General features: G+C 39.2%; 1 protein-coding gene across 2 annotated transcripts in view; it reads right to left on the reverse strand.

Annotated features, from left to right (window-relative positions):
• The window catches only part of LOC131351899 (rho guanine nucleotide exchange factor 17-like), a 110275-nt gene that overhangs the window by 61028 nt on the left and 29063 nt on the right, over positions 1–20184 (reverse strand). The gene's annotated exons all lie outside the window — the stretch shown is intronic.

Raw genomic sequence — 20184 nt, forward strand, 5'->3', positions numbered from 1 at the left:
GAGCTGACAGCCAATCAGGAGAGAGAATGTGAGACAATAAGCAAATGGTAGTCAGAGAGCGAGAGTCAATATGACACTGTGTGAAGGAAAAGCATTTAAGACCAATGTCCTACAGCTAGCTCTGACACATCATGCTTGAACATCGGACACAAAAGAAGACCAACTCCACGGTGACAGACATTTTACAAAGGAAAAAGATTCAGGACTGGCCCAGTTTTAGCTTTTTTCTTGGTGAACAGATAAAACATGTATTTGTTTTCTAATAACTAGTGATTAATAGATGATAATCTGGCTATTTATCCTTGTTTTGGGATTTGTTGCCGAGTTACAGAACTCACAATAGCAAGTTAGCGACTAAAAGGAAGTGACTGTGCAGTTATATGCATTTCTTTAGCTCAAATTTGTATATATTGGGTCATCCTGCGCACCTGCACGGCCTTGGTGTGTATATTTACTGCCCTGTGTTTTGGCTAGCATGTTAACATTAGCAGAGTCATGCTCAACAGCCTGCAATACAAGGATAACAAAATACACAGATTAGATCAGAATATATACGGTGAACACAGATTGGGTAATAAAAATACAGAAGCGATCAGCGGTGAAAGGAGTATAGCTTTAGGCTGTATTTTAGCTAAGTGGGCTAGTTCACTTATGCTGGTCCTGGTGGTGACGCTTAGATATGCTAAGCTACCCAAGTACCTTTATTCATCTCTCTTTAAATCATTTTCCCCCTGTGTTGTTGTAAAGCTTTTTTCTTTATTGTCTGGTGATTAAGAGTTTGATTCCAGATAATAAGTGATTTCACAACATGGCTGCTCACATTAGCTACTTAAAACTATAACACTGGCTAAACAGCTCATTCAACAAATGGAACTCTTCACAGTTACGTGACTAACTTGATGCTTACAAATGACAAACATGGAGGCAACCATGTTTTTTTTTTCCTTCTCACTTTGTAGCTTGAATCCACAGAGATTGAAAATGACATAATCCCCAGCTCCAATTTCCCGCTTCTGAGGCAAGTCAGAAGCCGCACAATGGCTAGCTAGAGAGTGGGAACTGGCAAATGACCAAAAAAAGTAAATTTATTCTGTTAATACTGTGGAAACGTTGGCAGATAATTATATCCTCAGAGTCAGGAATACTTGGGCTATATCCCAAACGGTAAACTAGCCTACTAAATCATATGTCAAGTAAAGCTCATTTATTTAGGTATCGTACATGGTGTGCAGTATGCTGTTTGGAACAGCAGATAAAAGGGACACAATAGTCACACCTGTGTGTGTCAGGGGAATGCCCGTCTGAGACACATAATCCTTCTGCATAACCTAAATCACAGCTACTAACACACACTGACCAGCCACCTGTGCACACACACTCATTCACTCTCACACACACATCATACATGACTTTCATTATTTCCTAAACGCTGTTGGAATGTTCTGAGAGCAAGTGGACACCAAGAGAGTATTGAGCTTTATGGTTCAGTGCGTGACTGCGTTTCTCTTTCTTTTACACACACACAGAGCATTCCACAGCCACTGGTCCTGAGCCACCAACACACACCGCCATTGGAGGCCTGGTTGCTATGCGACACTGGTTGCCACAGAAACATTTATTCTAATGACTTCTGACTGAAAACGTCATTGTAACTCTGTGCATGTATGTATGTGTGCACACGTGCGTGTGTGTGTGTGTGAGATAACATTTTCCAGAATACCATTACAAGTACTTACTTCTGTACCTTGTATGCAGAGCACACACTAAACACACATGTACACTCAGGCAACTCCACGCCCTTGTCCACAGAGCTGAAATCACCAGAGCATGGACACACCAGAGACAAAATAACACTTTCACCCATTTCTTAAACACAAACTGTAACTGAACACCTAGAAGTAGATACTAGGCAGGAATTTAAAGGATTCTTACATTGGGGTCTGTATAGCAAACATATTAAGGAGTGTGTATCTGTGTGTGTTTATTTTATTTAGGTACAGCAGTGGAAATCACAACCATTCATTCTAAGTCATATTTATTTAAGTTGATGGTTATTTGTCTATCTGACTGGTCAGGTGAAGTTGAATGGATTTAATAAATAAAAAATAAGTCTGTCTATAAATAAGGTGAAGCCAGACTGGTGGTGATCAGTTCAGGAATAGAAGCACCTCTAGCTATTCAACATACTTGAATAATGTTCATGAAATAATTCATCCAGAGCAGGTCTGTGAAATTTATTTAACAGATAAACGGGTTGACTACCAAAAAGTTAAAAAAGCCCTAATGAAGAATTCTAATCTATACAAATCTGCATAAACTGTATATGGTCATGTGATGTAAGCAGTACATCGTAAAGTACTGTAACAGTAAATTGAGCTTAACTATCAGTGTTCACACAACCCAATATGCGTGTATTGTTTGCATTAGTGTGCGTTAGTGTCAGGTGGGACGGCCCTCCAGGGTGCCTGGGGTGAAGAAAAAAATTGGAATTAGAGAATCATGAGAAACTTGATGTCAATACTCATTTACAAAGATCATATATGAAAGTGAATATGAATTTTGTAAAAGAAAACAGCTACTTATAGCTACATTATCCTGAGCAGGGATTCATAGAATATCCCAGGAATGCTGAGCAAGAGATGGGAATATACCCTGGATAGGAATTATGTACACACACACACACACACACACACACAGAGGCAAAAAGAACAGGCATCGTAACACATTACGGGAGTTATCAGAGCTTCGTCGTATTCTGCTGAGTGTTTGGTGTGTAAACAGCTATTAGTTAACAGTCCTTTCTATTAGAACATTATAAGAGGCAATGGAATTATTTCTTGAGTGTGATTTCTGGCAGTAATAGACCGCATTCGTGGATGTGACTTCTCGGCTGATTTAGTTTGGGGAAATGATACATCACTCAGTGATGAAACACTGCCAACAATGCCCAATCTGAAGCAATGATGGATTTAATCATTCCTGATTATAAAGCTGGGTAAAATAACGATCCGACACGGTCATGACGTGACATAATTATGCATCGTTCTGTCATTTTTGTAACACAAGCCAGCTCAGACCCATTAAAACACTTCTCGACATCAGACTTGAAAGAAACCCAACTCCATGGTGACAGACAGGAGCTGACAGCCAATCAGGAGAGAGAATGTGAGACAGTAAGCAAATGGTAGTCAGAGAGCGAGAATCAATATGACACTGTGTGAAGGAAAAGCATTTAAGACTGATGTCCTACAGCTAGCTCTGACACATCATGCTTGAACATTGGTAAAATGTGAAAAGTCACACAGACTGTAACCCATGAGCTCAAACTGGGAAGCCTGCAGTCACGAGTCAAACACTTTAATATTTTTCACTTCATCCGTGTTGTTGCATGTTGCTCTCTTCGTTCACATCCCTGATGATCTACTGATGAAATACTGTAGCATTACAATTTCTCTTCGCTGGAGCTAACAGATCCAAAGCTGTTCCAGCACAACAGTGTGATGATGCCCCTGTGCACAAAGCAGCTCCATGAGGACACTGTTAATCAAGGCTAGAGTGGAAGTCGTCGAGTGTCCTGCACAGAGCCCTGACTCTGACTCAACCCCACTGAACAACTTCGGGATGAACTGCAACGCCGACGGCACCCCAGACCACCTCCTCCTTTTGCATCTATGTCAATGCCTGATCTCATTAACACACTGTCTTGTGGCTGAATGAGCACAAATCCCCACAGAACTTACTCCTCTCTGTGGTGTATGATAGACAGGTTAGTGCAGATTGTATCTAAGGTTTTACATTTGTTCCAAATTGTTGTTGTTACTGTGCTATATTCATACTTCACAATGTGAACACGTTACATATTCATGTTTACAAAAGTGTATTGTACAAAAATATGCCAGTTTCAGTGAAGTGTAGCTGAGCAGTAACAGTGCGTGTGTACACACACACACACATACACACACAGTCAGTTTAACATCACTGTTAACCACAAGAGACACTCTCACCTCAGCCAAGCCCAACATCTCTCTCTCTCTCTCTCTCTCTCTCTCTCACACACACACACACACACACACCGGTGCACAGAAACCAGATATCTAATAACATTACATGCCTTTTAGCTGATTTCATTACCTAACATCTCTGTTATTAAAGCCCAAGCCACTATTTTTCCCCCATTCTGTTCTCGTTCTCTATTTTTCTGTTTCTTCCTCAGTCCCCTAGTTACTCACTCTCCCTCACTCACCCTCTCCTGCTCTCTCTCTCTCTCTCACACACACACACACACACAATGAAAACAGGCTTGCAAATGACTAACTTAAGGAGAATTATTGACAGCCGTCTGGTCAAAGGAGCCTGAGGAATGGACCACACCTGAGACGAAAGGAGGGGATATATAAATAACACCCTTGTTCACTTGGATGAGCAATGAAACAAGCCCTTAAGCCTTCCTCATCATCTCTAATGCCTCAAAGTCAAATATATGAGCGGGCAGCACTCCAAATCCTTCACTGCTAGAGGCGAAAGACCTGCAATCGACCGTGTTGGACAGACTGCAAACCTAATCGGAAAGAAAGTCAAACGACGTGCACAGAAATGGGAGAGAGTGTACCAAAAAAAAAAAAAAGAAAGAAAGAAAAAAAGCAGCCATCAGAGTTGGTGAAATGGCATGATCATTTGTTCTCCTACAACCCATTACCTTCAACATATACCTGTACATGCATGTGTGAAGACTATTACAAGGTTAAATGCTAGATAAATCTAAAAGTGGCATATTAAAAGTACTTTACACAAGGCTGATGTATTAACCACGTGAGCCCCGGAGCTCCAGTGAAAAATTAAAGAAGCAGCCTTCTGGCACTAAATGTATCTTAAACTTGAGAAAAACTGCCGCTTTAAAAGGACAGGTGTGTGAAAACGTTTAATTAATTAATTAAATAATTGAAATCGCATGATCAAACTGATCCCAAATTTTTATTTCTTTGCGATGTTTTCACAGTGAGCTTAATTCTAGTTATGGCTGGTTTAAACCCCAGATAGAGGAACATTTCACACTGGGAAATTAGATGCAGGGTTAGCTTTTGTAGTGTTAACCGATTGAAAATTTTGTTTGATATCAGCATTTGCCTGTTAAACCTGGCAACAAGTTTAAAAAGTACAGAAAGGATTTATGGTGCCACTTTTTTTCTGACTGAAAAATCTCTTTTAGTTTTTTTTCCCCTCTGCTTCACTGTTGTGAAGAATTCAAACTCTTCTACTACAAGTCAGGTTCGAGACAAGAGTGAATTTTCTCTAGTATAATAATGCACCAAAAACAAATATTATATGACCGCAAGAAGATATTGTCTGCCGTTGTAACTTTAATTAAGGAGGCAGCTGAGAGGGGAAAAAAACCCCCACCTCAGAGTAGTTTACTTTCTCTCCTATCATATGTCTCCAGACGGAATTTTACATTTTTACTGTATTTCAGCTAGGAAATACTGTGCTAATGACTGCATGACTACATCACTGCTGTAAGGAACATGTTTACAACAGATGTTTTGATGGTACGTTTTTTAGGGTTGCCTGATCCATCACTTCTGGTTGAAGTCTCATACCTTGGGAGGCCTTCATGCTGCTGCTGAGGATAACCCCAGCCTAGAGATACATGGGATTAGAAACCGCAGAGAGCAGTCTTTAGGACTGTAATTGATATAGTTTTGCACAGCTATATATAAGCGAATAACTTCAAGATCTTCATGTTGAAACTAGACCACAATTGTAGAAGGGAAATGATACACACCGATCAGGCATAACATTATAAGCAGTGAGAGGAAGTGAATAACACTGATGATCTCCTCATCATGGCACCTGTTAGTGGGTGGGATATATTAGGCAGCAAGTGAACATTTTGTCCTCAAAGTTGATGTGTTAGAAGCAGGAAAAATGGGCAAGTGTAAGGATTCGAGAGAGTTTGACAAGGGCCAAATTGTGATGGCTAGACGACTGGATCAGAGCATCTCCAAAACTGCAGCTCTTGTGGGGTTCAAGGAAGGAGCAGTGGTGAACCGGCGACAGTGTCATGGGCGGCCAAGCCTCATTGATGCAGATGGGGAATGAAGGCTGGCCCGTGTGATCCGATCCAACAGACGAGCTCAAATTTCGAAAGTTAATGCTGGTTCTGATAGAAAGGTGTCAAAATACACAGTACATGATGGGTCAGCGCTGTTTTGGCAGCAAAAGGGGGAGCAGCATAATAAATGGGCAGGTGGTCATAATGTTATGCCCGGTTGGTGTATAGTCTGGTTCCTCTTAAGGTTTCTTCCTTATGTTTTCCTAAGGAGTGTTTCCATTGCTACCTTCACCTCTGACTTGCTCATAAGAGATCAATTTAAAATAATTTACATGAATTTCTATATTTCTGTAAAGCTGCTTTGGGAACACAATATTCATTGTTAAAAGATGCTATAGAAATAAACCTGAGCTGAATCAGTTGCAAGAGTACATTTGCAATCATTTAACTATGAAAATCTTTTTAACTATGAACTATAACGATAAACTTTTTGTTTAAATGTTACTCACTCTTACACACTTCACTCTTTCACTTCTCTCTCTCTCTCTCTCACACACACACACCCAGCTGCCTTGATCCTTTGGGCTTTTTTTTTTTTTTTTCAGGAACAGCTCCACCGTTAAATCTGTTTGTATCACAGAACTAAACAAGCCTGTTCTTTTCCTAAAATCCACCTGACGTGATTTTACCCAGTTTAACACAAACCCAACATGTGTGAGACACGGATTTGCCTGCTCTCTTCTTCTACAGAATAAAAGAGACAATAATGGCACGGGGAAGTGACATGGGAAGCACCGTGAAACAGAAACGGGGGGAAAAAGGCATAAATGGCTTCTCTTTCAGAGTCTAAACAGCCTCCTACGCTATATTATGTACATTTTAAAAAGAAAGATTGCTATATATGCACCTTGATTCATCATATACTCATCATACAGGTTTACAGAAGAGCTAAAAAGCTAGACATAATGGCTTATCGCTCAGTCAACTCATAACAACTGTTTTTTTTTGTTTATAAGCATGATATTTATTTAAGCGTGCGATTTCAACTTCTTGCGCTGATTGGTTTTATTGTTTTGAGGTTGTTGTTTGTGTTATTCAAAATAAGCCCAGAAAAGGATAATGTCGAGAATATGTAACCAGGAAAGTATGCTATGTTCTAAACAGAATTCAAATCAAGTTCAAATTGAAATTTTATTCATCACATATGTAGTGAAATTGACTGTTTATCTTAAATATGTGGCACATCCAGCATAATTAGTTGTTGCTATAGAAACGATAACATCATATACCAAGGTCATAAACATAAACCTGGGACTTGCCTTCAACCTTCTGACCAATCATAATCAAGAACACTGGTATGGAAAAAAAACCAAAAAACAAAACAAAACCTGATTTCCTGGAAATCAGCGTTTCTTGCATATTAGTGTTATGACATATAGAAAGACTGATATGAAAAATTATTAGCAAGTGCTTATATTTTCTCATCACTTAGATGTTTATTGAGGAGTGTTTACTCAGGAGAAAAGCTTCAGTTTGAGATCTGCAGGTGTTCTTGACTAAGCAAGTAATAACACGTATTAAATCCACGTCCAAAAAATTTCCTCCAACCAAAACCAAATCACACCTGCGCAACATGACAAGTTCCAAATTCCTGTCCTTACGGTCCACCTGCAGCTGCGAGGTCACTTTCATACGTTACGCCTTCGCTATTGTACTGATGATGATTGCTGATATAAGTGCATCAACTGTCTCCTGTGGATATAAACATCGTTCACTCAGTCCACATGAATGCACCATACTGGTTTAACATGTGCTATGTAAAAAATCAAACACATAATGAAGTGTCCTGATATCAAGGCTACTTCCTAGTGTCTAAAAAAACACAGTACCAAAAACAGCAAGATTGCTTCACACCTCTGAGGATGGGGGTTCGATTCTTGCCTTTTCCTTATGTTTACATGTTTTTTCCTCCTAAATACTTTGGCGTCCCCCACTTTGTACCCTGAGCCTCATGGAATAGACTCCAGTTTGCCTTTGAGATTGTGTAGGATAAGTGGTACAGAAAATGGATGGATGGATAGAGAAAAAAAAAAACAACAACTTAGTTTTGTTCCTAAATTCTGATTGGCTGAGCCACATTCAAAGCCGTTGTAAAATCGTTGATACCTGCACGCCTGTGCCTGCTTCACAGTGACTGAATTGTGTATTCATGTGCCAGATTGTAAACTAATAGAACTGTTCCATTTTGTTCTGTCCATTAAAGCCATGAATCTTTGCCCATTCTGCTGCTTAGCAACCAAACATTACTGTTAACAAACTACACTGCAAAGCAGAAAGAATGGTTACTGCAATCATTGTTAATATTAAATAAAATGGATATCATCATATTGATTTTGTCACTAGGGGGTATGGAGGTTTAGTAATTAACACCTGTGCCTTACACCTCCAGGGCTGGGGGTTCGATTCCTGCCTCTGCCCTGTGTTCTCCATGTTCTTTAGGGTTTTCCTCTGGGTTCCCTCCACCAATCCAAAGACATGCCTTGTAGGCTGATTGGCATCACTAAATTGTCCACAGTTTGCGATGGATTACCACCAGTCCCCTAGGATAGACTCCAGGTGCCCTATGCCCTATGATTTTGTCACCATTTTGTATCATGTTACTGCCTGGAGTCATGACTAAGAACACCCTTACCCATGATTAAATAACTGCATCACTGTATAATTGTAATAAGTGTATAGCTTTTATTTTAGCTTGCTGTTATACGATCACTGACATTTGCAGTGTTAGTGTTATTTCCTTTTGGTATTGTTGCTTCACACACTGTATTCTATAAATCATTCTTTTTTTATGCATAATTAGAATTAATAGTTTTATTGGCCAACCCATCAAAAAGTCTTGAGTTCAAATCACAGCACTGTGGTGCCATTAAGCCAAGCTCTTTAAACCTCAACTGCTCAGCTTTATGATGATGTTGTCCTTCTGCTGCTCTCTGTTTGGGGTCACCACAGTGGATCATCCAATCTGCATATTTGATTTTTGCACTTTTTTTTCCATTAATGCCGAATGCCCTTCCTGATGCAGCCCTCCTAGTCATTGAGAATTAACCCCTCAGTGGCTATGTTGGTTACCTGCCTGGGAATCAAACCTGGGTTGCGGAGGTTAGAGAGCAGGATTCTACTGCTCAGCTGTATAAAATGAGATAAATGTTAGTCACTTTTGATAAGGGACTTATCAAAGAGTCCCCCCCCCAGTGTTTTAGAGTGTTTCTGGGAGCAGAGGGGTAGGAAGAGAAATAATAAATACAGGTTATGCCACATCACTCTGAGGCTAAGCCTGAATGCAGCTACAGAAATTTTAGGAGCACTCAAAAGCATACAGACACTGGTATTGCATTACAGCTGTACTAAATAATAATAAAAGCTCCTTGATGTGGCTTCCTGTCAAGAACAACTTCCTCAACACAGCCTCCTGCTGTCCATTTCCTGTGTGGCAGCATTCAACTGCTGCATGATGAGTTCACACAAATAGAAAAAGTAGAAATCACTTATCGTTGGTATATAGTGACACACACACACTTTTCATTTTGTAAACTCTTCAGAAAAGGTTGCTTTTCACTACATTTTTGAGCATCTCATACCCTGTAATTACTCATGTACTTCTCTGGTATTTACTCGAGTGGTAAAGTGGGTAATAAGCGGTGGGTTGAGTAAGAGCAGAGACAGAGAGATGTTTGGCACACTAGATGAGGGTTAAGGGAGTTTGGCCTGGGTTCGACTTGGCTAGAACCTACACTCACTTTTTACTACAGATGAAGTAAAGAGGCAATGGGTTCACCATTTGCCAAAAGAGGAAGAGGAACAATGCGGCCTTAATGATCTTAGCGTCCAATCAATACATGGCATCTCTCTTGGCGCTTAAAACACATCTGTTCTTCGCATGCTTAAAGGTGTCTCATGAAATCAACTCAGGATGACATCACCAGAAGACACGTGGAAGGGGGAGGGAGAGTGAAAGAGAGACGGAGAGAGAGAAGCTGTAACATTTCTTGTAGATGTCAGATTCAGGATTTGTGTTTCTGTTGAGAAAGAAAAGCAGTGCACATGGCTCAACTGCACATTCTCATAATGCATGCACACACATGGAATTTAAAACCGGAGTAGCATGGAAAATAAATCTAGTCTCTATTAACCAGGGGTGTAACAACTGGATGATTTGAGCCGGATCAATTTAAAAGGTATACAAAATATATAAATCGATTAATATTGAAAAGTAAACTGCAGCTAATACAAAAAACGTTTGTTTCTAACAAGGAGTGATATGTCCATCATCATATAATATTTGCATGGGCCTACCACATGCAAATTCCCAGCTCACAGCAACAAAGCGACCGAAGATCACTGATTTCCAATCAGAGCTGCTGACTTCCGGTGACAGGACTGACCGCAACCGTTTATGACTGGATGTGTTTGTGTCCAGAGACACAACAAACTTCTGAAAAGTCTGGTTAAGATTTAGCAAAATCAAACAGAAAGATGAGGATCATCCTGTATGTGAACCTTTATAAAGAAAAATAAATGCTGTTTAAACATCCTTCAATCATCCCCTCATTCATCCAACCATTAACTATCCCCTCATCCATCGAGCCCCGATCTATCCATCAGTCCTTCCCTATCCCCTTATTCATCTAATCACCCCCATCCATCTATCCCTATCCCCTTATCTATACATTCATCTCCTCATCCATCCATCCATCCATATCCTCTCATCCCTCCATTCTCTTATCCATTTCCTCATAAATCCTTCCACATCTTCTCATCCATCCTTCCATCCATTTTCTGAAATGCTTATCCTACATGGAGTCACAGGGACCCTGGAGTCTCTCTCTGGACCGAGTGCAAACCCATCACAGGGCACCGAAGTGCTTATTGAAGATGAATAAATTAATGATTTTTTTGATGTGCCTCTTTGATTTGTTAAAAACACACCGACACTTATGCAGTGAAAATGCTAGACTGACACTGGATTACATTAAACTAACATTAACTACTCTGGTAGAACTCACAAGCTTCTGGTCGTGATGGTAACATTGCTACTTTATAGTGTTACTAAAGAATATCCATGACAAAGATAACAAAGCCAACGTTTTTCCAAATGTCAAAGATATTAATACGCCTTGTGTTATGCCGTATGACAAGACTGTTTATAGTCACATGACCAAGAGTTAAGACAAACATTGCCTCGAATGGAATTTGATGAGAAAACGGTTAGACATTGACGTCAGTAGTCAAGTTGCAATCATGTTGGTGGTGCTGTGTACACAAAGTGACATACACTAAAGACTGAGGCGCAAATATAGCACGGTGTCTCTATATTTGGTTTGCAGTTTCTTCTCTAAATAATGATGACAACAGGACAGGCTGAGGGGGATGGGGGGGGGGGAGTTTGGGGAGAGAGCAAGAGAGAGAGAGTTTAATTAATCTTTCAATACTTATAATTTCAATCTTATCATAGAACACAAGGTCTATGATTGATGCTACTTTATTGATTTATTTTATGTAATACAACTAGAGGAAGTTGTAGCCTCAGTATTAGAAGCAAGACAACTGCATAAAGGTTATTTTAAGGTGGTGATGTTTTTCATATTTCAAAATTTTTGGTGTAATATGATCCGGGCATATCGATTTCGTAGGTAACATGATTGCCTCACACCTTCAGGGTTGGGGGTTTAATTTCCACCTCAGCATGAGATTAAATGTTCTCGCCTTGCTTTGGAGGTTTCCTCCAGGTTCTCCGGTTTCCTCCCCCAGTCTAAATACATGAGAAGTAGACTGACTGGCATCTGTAAACCTGTAAATCTGTAGTCTGTGAATGAGTATTTGTGTTCGTGTGTGTGTGCCCTGTGATTATTGCCAACCCATCTACGCTGTCACCCTGCCTTGTGCCCGAGACTGATTACAGACTCCCTGTGACTTGTAGGATATGCAGTACAGATGGATAAATGGTGTAATATATCTTTAAAAAAAAACCTCAATGAACTTGGTTTATTAAGGTTCCATCTACTAGCCAATCATCTTCCAGTATGTGCAGGCAACATCTGTGGTTCTGTCCAATCAATTTCCACGTTTTAGAAAGTAGGTGGTGCTTATAACAATACTACATTCTCAAGATAGTCCTGATCAGGCATGTGCCGATAAGATCTACATCTAAACATCACAGTACACAGCAACAGACAAGAGTTTTTGGTGTTTTTGTGGGAAATCTTATTATCTTCTGCTATACATTTCTGAGTTTGCTTGTTAAGTATGCAGCATTTTTTGACCCATTTGATTCTTTTATTTACGATCAAATGCAGTAAAGTACAGAGAAGTTAAAAGCTCTTTTAAAATACCATTTTGATATAATGTTGTTAAAGGTTAGGTGACTGGAATATGAGCGATTTATCAGCAGCACATGGTTTGCCTGGAGGAACATGACTTTTTTTTTAGCAGGATATGAAAGAAAAATGCAAAATGAAGCAAGAAAGAGTAAAGATCTTGCAAAAAGCAGGAAACTCAACAGGATGTATGAAGAAAACAAGAAAGGAAAAGTAGTAAAGAGAGAGATTGAAAGCGTGAAAGAGAAGCAGTGTCATAGTTTCTCTCTCTCTCTTTCTCTCTCTCTCTCTCTCTCCTAATATGGCAGCTTTCTGCCTGACTCTAAACCATGCGGGCTTTGGCCCTGAGTGTGCTGCTCCCTTACAGCGATTAGATCAGACTCCCTCCCTTGATTTCTCTCATTCCCTCCTCCGTTATTCCCTGCCCCCATATCCCTCTAAAAGCTCCCCAGCCTTCCACACTTCCACACCCAGCCAAACATAAGCTGAAGACATCTACAGCAATCCCAAATCCAAAATTATTAAACAGAAAACAGAAGCCTTAACTGACTAACTAACTAAATAAATAACTTTGCAGCCCCAAGAGCAAATCCCTGAAAATAAAGCACAAAACCCCCTAAACAGAAACTCAAACCTAACAAACACTAAACCCAAACCACAAAATTAACAACCAAATGACTGGAAGCAAAAATTCAAAAACCCAAATATAATTTACACAAACCTGAATGAACAAATAAATTCAGAAATCCAAGTGGCCACAATTCCAAGAGCCCCAAAAATATAAAACCAGAAGAAATATCCAAAGCTGACCTAAACTTTCAAACAAACTTTATCAACAAATAAATAATTAAATGAATGAATAATAATAAAAAGCCTACAACTAAAAAAGAAGAAGAAGCAGAACAGAAGAAGAAGGGAAGACGAACAAGAACAAGAAAGGAAGGCAATGACAAAGAAGAAGAAGAAACAATCCACAACAATAAATCATGAGATCATCAGCCCCAAATCTAGAACCCAGAAATCAAAACCCAGGTTCTAATATCCTGATTGCAAATTCATTGAATACCAAAAGCTTAAACCTTAAAAAATGAATAATAATAAAAACAAGAGTCGAGAAAAAGAAAATCCCCGCAGCAAAATCAGAAAGAGGGAGTGAGATTAAATCTTACAGGTGGTGTTTACGGATATAAAGGAGTTGGAAGGGACAGAATCATATTTCTGAGCATTTGTTTGGAGAAGAAAATTCAGGAATAGAAAAATTTGGTTATTTCACCATGTGGAGAGTCCCATGTTTCTACCTAGCAGACCTTTGGCTGAGCCCCAAGACACTGGATCAAACAAAAGAATCCAGGTGGTACAAAATAAATGCTTCAATCGCGTGCAGCCAAAAACACACACACACACACACACACACACACACACACACACACACACACACACACACACACACACACACACACAGGGCCAAGATGGGTGTGGCCAAGATGAAGCTTCAGAGGTGTAAAGAGGTATCTCTGTAGGTTTTTCAAGGGAAAATGATATTAGCTACCAATTCTGTATTAGTATTTAAATATATTTAAAAAAAAAAAAAAATCTTGTGCAAAAGCAAATGACCCAGAGGCAAAAAAAGAAGGGTGTGTTTTTTTTTTCCCTGGGTAAACTTTATTCCCATGGTCATATCATTCAACTCCCTATTTATAGAAGTGCTGTGTCTCTCGTCTGCTGAAAACAGAGCTTTTCCCTCATGAATCTTCTGCGGATCACCATAGTAGCATACGAATAAACAGCTATATGAAAGCAGTTTGATAGCTTTCTTTTTTTTAATAAATTAAGAAAAAATAGTTAAGTGAGTGAGAGACAGAGTGAGGAAGAGAGCTATTATATCTCAAATCCAGTGCTGAAAATGGTCGTGAAGTTGTGATTTTAAATGTCCTGGATGCACAATGACTGTCAACAGAGAGAGAGAGAGAGAGAGAGAGAGGGAGGGAGGGAGGGAGGGAGAGGGAGAGAAAGAGAGAGAAAACAGAAGACAGAAATGGAGCAAAAAAAATGGAAAGATAACAGAAAGGATATGGGAAAGTGGTTCGTTACTAAAAGCCCACAAGTACAGAAGTATCAATTTCATCTCTTCGCCTACAATTTTGATATGTAATGTTGGAAAAAGTAAACGAGGGACACACACAGAGAGAGAGAGAGAGAGAGAGAGATACATGAGTGAGTGAGGGAGCTTGCACATACACACACACATACATGACATCATGAGAATACAAGTGAAGATGAGCCAGCACCAAGCAGAGAACCAGAACCTTCTGGCTAATGTGTGTGTGTGTGCATTGTTTAGATTGTGGATAAATATTAAGCTTTCAGTGAAATATGCACTTTCATGTAGTATACATGGCCTACAGCCATGAACAGAGATCATGTGACCAGTCACAGGATAACATCATGATTTCAGCTTTTTCGCACCACACACACACACACACACCACATTCGTACCCGTTTAACAACTTGTTAACTAAATGTCAGCACACAGCAAGCTCAAAAAGCTGAAAAGCGTTATTGTTCTGAGACCATGAGTTAGAATCCTGACTATTCTATAGCCACCCGGGACTGGGGGAAAGATGGCGTTACATTCTCCTGTGTTAATCAGGGTGACTAGACAACAGTTGCAGTTAGAGGGTCATTTTGATTAATCCGAATGACTCGGACCATTTCATTCTGTTCAACAAAATTGTTCACTGAGTCAAATTAAAAATTCAGTCACTGATTCGTTCAGTGACCCTGTCACTGTTGTTATGAAATATGCTTGTCTAAAACGTACTGAGACTTGAAAAATTGTGTTTAAAAACATAATATTTTTGAAAGCCAAAGCCAGTAATCCGAAGCACCAAGAATCTACCTCAGGAACTAGGATCCCAGAACACAAACCCAACAAACAAAGATGCCAAAATCCTTACTCTTAATAAAGCATCTATAACCCTCAAAACAGAAACTATAACACACAGTCCAGAACTTAAGCCCCACACATGAAATACAGCATTCAAACCCAGAATCACTCCAGAACATTCTACAGCAAAAGCAGTGAGAGGTACACCCCCACACCAGCGACATGGAAAATGGACTGAACTGAAGATTTTTTTTCATAACACAGCACAAGCTGGAGTTGCTTATACTATAGCAATTTACCCACAATTACGATGTTTAATTTATTAATGAAAGCCATGTAGCCGGTTGAAATACTTTACGGTTTGATTGAACATTGTGGAACATCTGCGAGACAAGTTTGTTCCTGTTATCACTTACTTTATAGCAATAAAACAGCCATTCCTTCACCAGCCCCTCTCTCTCTCTCTCTCTCTCTCTCTCTCACACACACACACACACACACACAGTTTGTCATTTTACTGAGAAACCAGGAAGCACACATTAGTCTGTCTTGAAGATTTTTCAGTGCTGGTAAACATTGCAAAGCACCACAATGTAAAAAAGCGCTGACATCTGAGACTCCTTCTATAAATGGTAAATAAATGTAGTGTGTCTTCCATACAAGTCTCTGTGTAGGAGCTGTTACTAAGGAAAAATATTTATATAAGAACAAGCACAAAAACTATAAACCTGTCATTTAACAGCCAAAACTATTGTCCAGGACGTGAAATATAATACACATCTGACTAATCAGATTTGATAGTTAAATGCTCTTTGGCATAATTATTATTGTAAAATATAGGGGAAATCATTAAAAAAAAACCCTGAAAAAAATGATACACTGGCAATGTATTTTTATATTATTATTATTATTATTATTATTATTATTATTATTATGGGCTCTTGATGAGAAGGACACCACTGGTGTCAGTGTTTCAGTTTAACCTTCAAACTGCACTGTGGATCTCGTTCTGGCCAACAGTTAGAGTTTAACAGCTCTGACTCTGTACTAAAGTAGGTACAAGAGCAGGTGTGGGACTAAGAAACTGATCATAGGATCATGCTGTATGAGTCCAAAAAGCTGCCTCAGGAAAATAATGCAATCATCAGAATAAAAGTGTAAAATCACTGAAATAGCAAAGAATTTTATAGCCAAGAATCGCATGCCAGCTTTAACAGCTTTCTTTCTACCTCTCTCTCTTCTCACTTCTGTTAGACTGAAGATGCTTAAAAAATCCCTTTAATCATTAAACCTTGGGTTTACAAAGGTAAGTTTCATTCGGCATTTATGGTGATGGTGTGGTGACATTTATACCATAACACTGGTGTGTACTTGAATCTGATCAGAAAGTGCTGATTAATTTTCTGATATAGCAGTAGTAACAGTATGCTGGCTGCAGAGCAAATCCCAGCACTCATTAGGTATTTTTACATCCAATTCACATAAATTCAATCTGATTGCAGGTTCTAAAAAGCACTGTTTACATGTACCCTAAACTTTGCAATCCGATTTAAATATTCTGAAATATTCTGTCTACTCCAATGACAAGTTCTTTCCACCGGAAAGAAGCATCAGATTCAAGCATTTAATTATTAATTTATTTCTCTTTACCAGATTTCTGATCTACACCACCCCTTTCAATTTTATCGAAATTTCATTAATATCGTTCTCAGCCGCATCGATTGAGGTGTTTGCATGAAGGCTTTTCAAAACATTTAAGCAATCAATCCGATTACCAACAAAGTAAACTCTAAACCTAATAATAACCTGATTTAAACTAGTGTTATTTACCAGAAAAAAACAGATACTCAAGTTTTCTGTTTACAATTTATGGAAAAAGTCTTCAGATTCAGTTTTTAACATTTACTGTGCTCAATTCCACTGTTATAATAGGAATACAGTTAAATGGATTCATTTAAGCATTTGTAAAACTCGTACAGTAAACCCTGTAATACTCTGGGCCTTTAGTGCTGGCTCCAAATAGTTTCCTTAGCTGTAATTAATGGCCATGCAAATACCAAACTGAAGAAAGCCAGAATTCTTATTCTTATGTTGAAAACATTCTGTTTTGCAGCAGTTGAGGAAACTCAGAAATAATTTACTGAATCAAGTCGTGATTTGTTGCTCATGTTAGATCAGTCTGGAGGAAGCGAATCGAGATGTTCACTGAATGAAGACTTAATTCACGGTGCTGGAATTGAACTGCCAAAAATGAGTCATAACTGATCAATGGAGTCAGTGTAAAGTAAGCAATTCACATGGCCAATAAGAGACGAGATGAAATAGAGAGAGAGAGAGGGTTATTTTTTCATATCAGCGATAGTTTTCTTTCCCGTTGCCACTTTGTCTTTTATGGAATGGCTGCCGTTCCACACAATGGGAAGCAGATGTTGGCTGGCCAATGAAGTTGGATTGAGGGATAAAAATAGGCCCAACAGCACAGTTCCAGAGGTGGAGTGTACACACTGGTTCCATGGCAGGGATATACCCCAAACCTAACAAAGCAATGCAAGGTAATTCTGGCCTTTGTTCACAGTGACCCCCTCAAATCCAGTTATTAACATGAACCAAGACACAAAAGTCCACAAAACATCCAGATATCAGAAATAGATGAGAGGAAGCTGAAGAATACTGCAAAACTTCAGCGAGCAATACTTGGCTTACATTTTAATGACATAACAGTGTTAAAAAATAGCCATTTTTAAAATTCTTTTTAAAATCCATTGATTGGAGTTAGTTTTACTGTAGTGGAAAGTTAGTGCTCAATTTACGCAGAACTCGTCATGGTCCTATCACATTAACGCCCTAGTGAGGAAGGTCAGTGTCTTTACCACGTTTGATGCTTAAGGGCCTATAAAATGCCCTCTAAGGTGCTAAGGAACTTTTACACCTGCACCATTGAGAGCATCCTGCTGAGAAGGATCACAGCCTGGTTGAAGATCAGCACCAAGCTGGTTGATCTGATCAGCCAGGGTCAATCAACAGCCAGCAGAGCTGGACAAAGCCAGAAAGACAGTGAAGGACATCAGACATACATAAAATTGATTCTTCTCTCCGTTAAAGCCAGGGAAGTGCTTCAGCTCCTTGAAGGCAAACACAGAAAATAAGGAGGAGCTTTTTCCTGTAGGCTATTCAGGCCCTCAACCAGGACATGACACCCACTGACCAATCAGAACTGAGGCTTCTACAGCACTCTATATTTCAGATATACCGAAACAGAATGAGGGAAAATATACTGTATATATACACTGTAATTATCTTTTTCTTATGCCCCATGATGCTTTGCATGAATTTCCTGTAAGACGGAAACAAGCCTTTTGCAAGCAAGATACACTCTGACAGAGAGAGACATTAGTGTACCTGTGGCTTCCAGTAGAGAAATGGAAGGACGATTGTAATGGTAGGAAGTGGCTGCAGATTCAGCTTGTGATGGTAAGGCAAAGAGCAGTTTGAGAGCTTGGGCAATCACCAGTACCTTCAGAGTAATAAAGTAGGCTGTGTGTTACTTAAGGATGTGGGAAATTATTTTGTGTACTTAACAGCTGATGCAAAGCCAAGTCAGAGCCTGAGTGTATCACACCACAGAGTAGTGCCAGAAGTTCGCTTTTACCACAGCGGCCCCAGAAAAAAGGTGGATGTGTAGTAGCATTTTTTATATTATATATATATATATATATATATATATACACACACACACACATACACACACGGATTACATTAAATAATATATACAGGTGGGTATTTAAAAAAATTAGAAGAAGAAAAGAAAAAAGTGTGGTATCAAAAAAAGTAGCAAATGACAGTAGCTTATGTTTTTCATCATTTCAAATTCAAGAAAACATTCAGTCAGTCCTTAGGTCATGTAGATGGGGATGGAGACATCCAGAAAGAGAGCACTCCCATCTGGATAGAAATGTTTCATCTTAAGTTAAAGGTGATAAATCAGGATAAGAATTTTGATGGCATGATGGCAAAATAAACACCCACCAAATGTCGACATAACGTCATCTTCCTCCCTCTAATTTCTCTCTAATGTAAACACAATGTATAGCTTCATCTTGCAGGGCTGTTAAGCAAAACTATGAGACAGACATCATAATTCAAAAGGGTAACATTGCCTCTTTTTACATGCACAGTCTGGTCCCTAGCGCAAACCGCAACTACGGTTTGTGCAACAGATGCATACAACCTCCGGGAAAAAGTGAACAGCAGGCTTTGATAAACACAGCTGTTCTGACCATGTAAATAGTAAACAACCGTAAAGAAGAAACAAGTATAAACACAGAGATGAAAGTGCAGAAACAGTGGCAGTTTTACGGTAACTTTCAGCTATAAGTACACATGCTTATATCACAATAAACACAAACATCTACTGTATAGAGAGATGCTGGCATCATGTATTATCAAGATGAAAGCACTAAGATCAAGATGAAAGGACGGTGTCTGAGAAAAGATTTCCATTTGTACACATATACAGCTTTATAAAAAGTCACTATAGATGAATAGGGTCAGTCTTTGCAAGTTGATTGCTGAGTATTTTTTTCCAATACTATACAAGTATGTATGGAAATATTATCAATATTAAATGCACATACATTTGCATACTTGCCCTGTTTAGTACTGCCCTTCAGAAGCGACATAAGATGGTTAGATCTTATGTCTTGTACAAAAGTTTACACTCCGACACTTTTTCAGCACTTTGTAATAATTGTGTACGAGTCCCTCGGCTGTCCTCAGGGTGAAAAGACGGATCTCGAAATTATAAGTCCACTGCTGATAAGGGGGTCAAATATTCAGATGCTGGAAAACCAAGGAGGTATGCAGGATCTGGTGGA

Source organism: Hemibagrus wyckioides, linkage group LG04 (genome assembly GCF_019097595.1).
Source record: "Hemibagrus wyckioides isolate EC202008001 linkage group LG04, SWU_Hwy_1.0, whole genome shotgun sequence".
Classification (NCBI taxonomy): domain Eukaryota; kingdom Metazoa; phylum Chordata; class Actinopteri; order Siluriformes; family Bagridae; genus Hemibagrus; species Hemibagrus wyckioides.